Here is an 8,500-nt window from a genome sequence, read left to right on the forward strand (position 1 = left end):
TTGTTCTGTGGGGGTCTTGTTTGTTTTGTGGAGGGGAAGAGGAAGACAAGATCTCTCCATTTTGTTGCTCTGGCTGTCCTGGAACTCACTATGTAGACCAGGTTGGTCTGGAACTACCAGTCTCCCAAGTGCTGGAGTCACACCTGCCTAACTTCCTTTTCACAGTTGTTAACTAGCTTTATTGAGGTACAATTTACGAGCAGTAAAATGTAACTTAATCCCAGTGTCTTAGGATTTTTGATAAGTGTCCCCTGTTCCATCACTATAATCAAGACAGACAGCATTTCAGACCTTCCGCTCCCCACCTTAGTCCTGGCCTGAGGGATACCAGGCTGTACTCTCTTACAGAAGCTTTGTTTTGAGAAGTTCATACTGGTGCAGTCTTAAGATACATTTGCCTTCTCTTGAGGTTCCCTCACTCAGCACCATGTTTCTGCAGCTCAGCCATGGTTTCATGTGTATTTTTTCCTTGGCTTTCTTGAACCTCCTGCAATCTCCAGTGTGACCCTGAGTAGAAACTGTGGTTAGCTCTTATCCTAGCCTCTTCTCCGTTCTAAGAGGCACACCATTCAAAATTTCTAGATTAAGTATTATATATCGACCTAGGCCTCTGTCACTCAGCTTATCCTCTATACTGTGGTGCTTTGTGAAAGTGTCTTTCTTTGTAGGACAAGCTGGCTCTAACTCATGAGCAACCTGCTTCTGCCTCTGGGGTGCTAGAGCTGTGGTTGTATCCCGTCACCACCTTCCAGCTGATGGGAATTGTGTGTGTGTGTGTGTGTGTGTGTGTGTGTGTGTGTGTGTGTGTGTGTGTGTGTTTGCATGGGCGGGTACATGTGTGTATGAAGGATGAGTGTGCTACACTTTATTTTTTGAGCAGAGCCTTTCCCTGACCCTGGAGGTCACTGACTGTCCTGCTAGGCTGTCCGGCTAATGACCACCAGGGATCTTCCTCTCTCTACCTCCCCAGTGCTGGAATTACAGACATTTGCCACCATGCTTGATTTTACATGGATGCTAGAGACTCAAACTCAGGTCCTTGTGATTGTGCAACAAGCATTTTACTACTGAGTCATCTTCCTAACCCCAAATTCTTGTTTTTTAAAAGATACTGGTAAAATAAAGTAGAACAAAAAGTAACACATCATAACTGGACAAAACAAACAGCAGGAAAAGAGCCCAAGAGAAGGCACAAGAGAAAGACTCACTCATTTGCACACTCAGGAATCTTACAAAACACTAAACCGGAAGCCATAATATATTTGCAAAAGACGTGGTGCAGACTGGTGTAGGTGCTGCGCATGCTGCCTCAGTCTCTTTGAGCTCATAAGTGTGTTGATGCTGATGATTTAGTGGGCTTGCCTTCTTCTTGTCGTCCAACCTCTCTAGTGCCCACACTACACTCTTTCTGCCACTTTCTCTTCCACTGGGTTCCTGAGGGAAAGGATTTTATACAGACATTCCTTTTAGGGCTGAATGTTCCTAGGTCCTCACTCTCTGCGTAATATGGTCTGTGGGTGTCCATATTTGGTCCCATCTGCTGCAGGAGGAAGCTTCTCTGATGATGACTTAGCAAGGCATTAATCTATAACAGGATATCACTAGAAAATATTTTATTTCTCTTTCCTTTTTTCCATCCTTGCCTCCCCCCTCCCTTCCTCTCTCTTTTTCTCTTTCAAACAGTAGTATTTGGTTTTACCCTAGATTCCTGGCCTATCTAGTCTCCAATTCTTAGTCAATCAACCAGTGTCATACATGGGTTCCATCTCGTGTGCAGGGCCATGAATCAAATCAGATATTGGTTGGCTACTCAAACAAGGTTTGTGCCACTATTGCCCTAGCATACCTTTCAGGCAGGACACCATTGCAGATGAAAGGGTTTGTTGCTCACTTGGTGTTTACATTTCTCCTTTAGTAGTTTGCATAGCACATTCCTGCATCAAAGACACTAGAACTAGGAGTGAAGGATCTACTTCTCCATGTTCTGTGACTTGTGTAGGTGTTGTCTTTAGCAATTGAGCCTTAATGCTAGTTTGTGGAGGAGCAATTAACAGTCTTGACAACAGCTTGGGTTGTTGTTTGGGGATTCCCATGGGACATCTTTGACCAACAAGTCCATTAGATAAAACTAACTCCACATATTGGAAGCTTCATTTGGTGACAAGAGATGGTATTTTTATTTGGTGATTTTATCTAGGTTGATTTCATATATAACTTTCATTTTCTTAAGTCACTTACCTTGAAGTACTCTCTGTTGGATGAAGTCCTCAGTAACTGTCACTGCTCTCTCAGCCTCTCGAGCTTACCTGTGCAGTTGAACTCAAAGAGTAATTAATGAAGTCATTTTGCCTATGCTGCAGTCAATGAAACTTTCTTAATTTTGTAGATGCTTAGTATAAGATAAAGAGCTAAGAGTTCAGTTCCTTGTGGTTGAATACATGCTCCAGAAAGAAATGTGATGGTCACTAACTCACCTAAGGGTTCATTGTTGTGAATATCACTTGGTTCTCAATCTTTTATATTAAGAATCTTTATGTTATTAAAATACTAAAATTATTTGGATCTTGAAAGAGAATGTCTCTTTTTACAGGTGTACATATACTCTGGCCACACACACACACACACACGCACACACACACACACACACACACACAGAGGGCAAGTAACAGTTCTTCATATTCTGAGAATCTTCCTAATATCTGGCTTCCCAGAAAGTGGTAGGACTTTTCTTTGAGTGGGTATGTACAGTCTTTTGTGATAAACATGTCAGGGAGAACTCCACTGTACACTAACAAGAAATTCAGAGCAATGCAACTTGATGTACTGGGGTGGGCTATTATGGAGAGGAGGAGATCTCCACTTTTCTGAGGAAATAGGAGAAGAGTGTTGGAGGGTGGTATTAGGAGGAGAGTAGGCAGGAGGCTGTGAGGAGGATGTAAAGTGAATAAACAAATAAATTAAAAAAAACAATTACAGATACTCAGGAAGCAAAAGCATGCCTCTCCAGTAATTTTTACAATATCAACTATTTTATTATGTTAGTAATGGATATTTTTCTAACTTTAATGTAAACATGCATTCAAGATATTCCTTAGTTAATATTTCAAAAATGGGATTTAATAAGCAATCTTAAAATACTAATTTGGAATAAATCTTTTTATTCTTAAAACTTACAAAATGATTGATATTTAATAAAAACTAGATCAAAGGGAAAAAAAGAGATTCAGAGCACCAAAAGGTAAATAATGTTATGTGTTATTATGAAAATATTTTAATTTCTATTTTATTATATACTATATATTTTATTATATGTAATATATAATATATGATATAATTTATTAGTGACTAAAACTCCAATAAGTAAACTGTAGCAATAGATATGTCCTATATCCATGAATATGGCTATATATTAATATTTACTCATTATCAAAGATTTGATTCCTATACAGTGGCCAATTGCGCGTGCGCACACACACACACACACACACACACACACAACTGGTATGTACTGCCTCTTTTGTCTTTATGGCCAAAAGAGGAGCTACTGTGACGATATGCAGAGATAGAAGTTGCTGTAGCTTCTGAAGCACCCTAGGACATGGCTGTGAACTGCCTGATGTGGGTGCTGGGAACTGAACTCAGGTCTTCTGCATTAAATACATGGCATAAAAATATTCCAGCTAATACTAGAGGTTGCGATTGAGCATATTTTTCTTAGCACATGAGGGTACTTACTCTGTCGCTGTATAAACTACTATCATGCCTTGAGATTATTGCTCTACATGCACTTTCCAAAGCCTTGAGTGGGATGCAGAAAACAACTCCTATGCAGTATTCCATAGTTTGTGTGCTGTTAAAAAAATGTGTACACAGAAAAAGCAATGAATATTTACTGAAACAAAAATGATTCAAAGTGTCTTCGTGCCAGTTCAACAGTAAGCTTTTGTGTGGCACACAGAGATTCTTTCAAAATACCTTTACTGTTCCAGAGACTGGAGTTCATGCTCTAATAAAGACAGACTCCACTTGCTAACACATCTTATGTGTTGAAAGTTAACCAAACACCACATCTCCAACCTGGACCTTGTCCTGAACCCAGGGTTTCTTTTAGGTAACAAAAACTTTATGTTTCTGGTCCTAGGACTTCACTTGTGAATGGAATAAATTATACATTCATGAACATCGGGATTGCCATGAAGGATCACTGCCCATATTTGATTCTGCTTGACTATTTTCCATATTTGGCCCCAGCAGACCAAATGTCATCTTGAACCAGCTTTTCAAATCTAAAACTGAGTCCAGAGTGAACACTTGGGCACCTAAGGGGGATAGAACCTGAACATGCACTTTCCACTTTGGTTTCCAGCGTGCCACGTGAGAAACGTTTATCAAAATGTTCCTAGGATGAGAACATACTATTGAGAGAATGCACTAATTTTAAAGGGGCATGTTCTGTTGGAGAACAAGATACAAGCAGATTGGAATGGATACAATTAAGTCCAATTTTAAGCCTTTTAAACACTCAGCTGATAATTACAGTTTTAATTCACTATATAAATTTAAATCACACATTTTAAAGATAGTGAGTATTTTCTACAAGTGAAAAAAATCCCTGCTTTCATAAAGCAAACAACTTTTGCCTTCCTTGCCTTCCAGGAGAGAATAGCTCTATTTTTCAGCCCTACAGACCTTCTGTGAAATTCTGTATTCATGCTATCTCAATAACACAGGCTAAATGGAGAGTGTGTGTGTGTTACTGTTGGCATATTTGTGTGTATGTGTGCATGCTCATGTGTGTACAAGTCCACATGTGTGCTTGTGCTGTGGAGGCCAAAAGTCAACGTTAATGTTGTTCCTTATGAGCCATCTGGGAGTGGCCATACAGCCTCTGCAGGGAACAGCGTATAAGCACTTCACTGATGGGACTCTACTACGGCAAGACCCATGGAAACCTCTTTCCATTTGGCAAGCACCTAGCATGGATCTTGGTGGCCTCTGTGCTTATTACCTAAATCATGTGTGCTACAAGCTCTCCTTGCTTTTGCTATGCTATTTATATTCATGTCAATATATAATTTCACTTTGTCGGTCATGTGCAAGGCCGGGATGACACCAGCTGAAATCCTCATGGATGATTCTAGCTTTATCTCAATACTCTTTTTAGGGGTGAAACCCTCTTGTACTCTGCCTCTGTTGATCCTCTAGATGTGACAATTAATCCTGGGTATTTTGTGACACCTAATCATGCCTCTGGAAAAACAGCTACAGTCACACTGAATTAGGCCTGTGGCAGTTGTGGAGAGCAATGGTCTTGCTGTCATAACTGCTCTGAGGAAGCTGTGCCTGATCAGCGGAGACTTTAAAAATGGGGAATGCTGTGTCTGATCAATAGATACATAAAGATGTTTACTGGAAAGATGGTGTCAGAAATTGATAGGCGCATATCAAGAGAGGTTGCTTGGCACAACGAGCATGTCTCTGCCTACAATTATAAAGAGTATTATGACAGAAAGATGCTATTTGATGAATGGACTTACACCCACAAAGTGTTAATTTGTCTCATCTTGCATAATTGTGTAACCACTTTTGCTACCAGTAGGATATGTGCTTATGTTTACAGGATGTGGCTGGCTAAACACTTATTTTTGGCTTGCTGAAATTGTGCTTTGTAGTGCAAAATAAGGTTGTGAGTGACTGACTCAGCAGAAGTGAGGAAGGAGGAAGCGAAACTATTGGAGGCTTTTGTAATGAGGGCCTTATGTAGTGCTGATGTTATGATTTCTTTAAATAAAATAGCCGATGATGTCACTGCTCAGGTGAGCACCATTGTGATTGTATAAATAAAAAATGGCTCCATCTATTCACAGGGGAGAGCGTAATTTGCTTGAATGTCAACAGGTGATCAGCTTCACTTTTGTTGACACTGCACATCTGTCTTCAGGTTCCAAAACTTTGCTAGCACTGGTCACTAGCAGTTATCCACCATTGTTATTTTGTTTGTTTTTAAGATTTTTAATTTATTACAATTTATTCAGATTACATCCGAAAAATATGCTACTTCTGAGAAATATGTGGTGTTGTAAGAGAGGATAGCCATGGTTTATTTAACTCAGTTTTATATTTGGGGAACAGTAACTTATATAATATGACATTCACATTGGTAAGACATACATGACAGGTCTAAGAACCAGAATTTTTTACAAAGTTGTTTTATAGGGGCAGAGATTCATTTGAACTGGTCGATAAGAGGTTCCTACAGTGAGATGAAAATGTCCTTGCAAAGATGCAAAGAAGGATGGAATGGATGAAGCCCAATGTTCAAGGAAGAAGACCAAACGATAAATGATCAGAGTGAGAAGATCAAACGATAAATGGTGAGAGTGAGAAGACCAAATGATAAATGATCAGAGTGAGAAGGTAACCAAAAGACCTTATGCATCACATTTAATATTTGAAGTTTTATCATAAAAAAAAAAAAACCAGTGAATCATATAAGCAGAGAGAGAATTTTCAGGTACTCTTAACATAATGTAGACTTTAAAGCTCCTCCAAACATATACTAAAAAACCTCCATTCAAACCTTTGGATAATTTGATGGAAATCAGTAATAAGACAATTGTACCTTTGAAATTAACTATTTCCACTTGCTGAGTTAAGAAAAAGGGCGATGAAAGGAACGTAAAAAACTTCCTATGTGATCTTTCTAGATAAGCAGCAGAGGCAGTGCATTTTGTTTGCCAGGGTTTTCATTCAGGTTTTTTCAAGATGTGAAATGTATAATAAAATAGAGGATGGTCTCATGTACATGTTTGAAGGCACATGTTCTAAGAAATAAATAAAACACAATTAGAGTTTCAAAAGGGCAAAGAAGTGGAGCTCAGCTCCTTCTGCTCACAGTCCCCATTGTATGGGTTTTCCTTACTCTCCCACAGGCCTTCTCTGTTTTTCCTTCCCTCTTCCTTCCCCACTTCTCCCCCTAAAGCACACAGGTACTCAGATTCCAGAATAACAAAGCCCAGAGTCACATGGAAAAGGTACTTGAGGCCTCCTTAAGAAGACCTACATGTGTAAATTTGACCATAACTATTGTTTCCATTTCACGTGGCTGTTTAGATCCATGTGAGGGGTTGGAAAACTAGAAGGCACGGTTTAAATCTGGTCCACTGCCTGTGTTTGCACAGCTTGTGAGTTAAAAACGTTCTTTGTTCAAATGGTTAATAGAAAAAATCTATTGTACGACATGAAAAATTATATGAGACCAGGACTGCAAGATGGCGTCGCTCGTGCCACTGAAGGAGAAGAAGCTCATGGAGGTTAAACTTGGAGAGCTGCCAAGCTGAATCCTGATGCGGAATTTCACCCCCAGTGGGATTGCAGGAGCCTTCCAGCGAAGCTATGACCGGTACTACAACAAGTACATTAACGTTCGGAAAGGCAGCATCTCGGGGATCACCATGGTGCTGGCAGCCTATGTGGTTTTCAGCTATTGTATTTCTTACAAGGAGCTCAAACATGAGCAGCGACGGAAGTACCACTGAGGGTCACCATGGAGGGCACTGCACGCCTGACGGCCCCGCCCACGAAGAATTCCACTGTGGCGGACTCTTGATATCCTGACAACTAGTGTCCAATAAAAGGTGATTGACTGGTTCATTCAAAAAAGAAAAGAAAAGAAAAGAAAAATTATATGAAATTCAAAGTTTAGCTAATAACTTGAGCACAACACAGCCATTCCTACTTGTTTCTATACGCCACATGTAAGCTGTTGTAAAAGCTGAATAGTTGCCTCAGGCACTGCACAGCCATCAGAATCTTACAATTCGCTGTGACTTCTACAGTAAAACTGTCTTCTATCTTCTTTTTATTTTGTTTAATTGTTTGTTTGTTTGTTTGTTTTGAGACAGGGTTTCTCTGTGTAACCTTGGCTGCCTTGACTCTCTTTGTAGACCAGGCTGGCCTTGAACTCACAGAGATCAACCTGTCTCCCAGAGTGCTGGGTTTACCGGCCTGTACCCCCACACCTGGCCTCGGTCTCTTGTTTGCAACCTGCTTTCAGCAGCCCTGTGATCACTCATTGAGAGGAAAATGTCACTCTACTGCTTTATTTCTATAAGAAGATACGTTACTCCTGACATTATTTTTATAATAGCAAAGCATAAATGCTAATTTAAAAAAAGATTTATTTTATTATTATGTATACAGTGTTGTCTGCTTATTTACTTGCAGACCAGAAGAGGGTACCAGGTTACATTATAGATGGTTGTGAGCCACCATATGGTTGCTGGGAATTGAACTCAGGACCTTTGAAAGAGTGGGTGGTGCTCTTAACCACTGAGCTATCTCTCCAGCCCCTTAAACGCTAACTTTTTTTCTCCTTTATTAATTTATTCTTGTTACATCTCAATGGTTATCCCATCCCTTGTATCCTCCCATTCTTCTCTCCCTCCCATTTCCCCCTTATTCCCCTCCCCTATGACTGTTCCTGAGGGGGATTACCTCC

The 8,500-nt window shown here is 40.0% G+C and overlaps 1 pseudogene across 1 annotated transcript; it reads left to right on the forward strand.

Annotated features, from left to right (window-relative positions):
* Positions 1 to 7,265: 7,265 nt before the first annotated feature.
* On the forward strand, positions 7,266 to 7,677 carry LOC311592193 (ATP synthase subunit f, mitochondrial-like; annotated as a pseudogene). Its single transcript has one exon. The product of its transcript is annotated as an ATP synthase subunit f, mitochondrial-like (transcript).
* Positions 7,678 to 8,500: the final 823 nt, after the last annotated feature.

The sequence above is a fragment of the Acomys minous genome (assembly GCF_964271855.1).
Source record: "Acomys minous genome assembly, chromosome: 2".
In the NCBI taxonomy this organism is placed as follows: Eukaryota; Metazoa; Chordata; class Mammalia; order Rodentia; family Muridae; genus Acomys; species Acomys minous.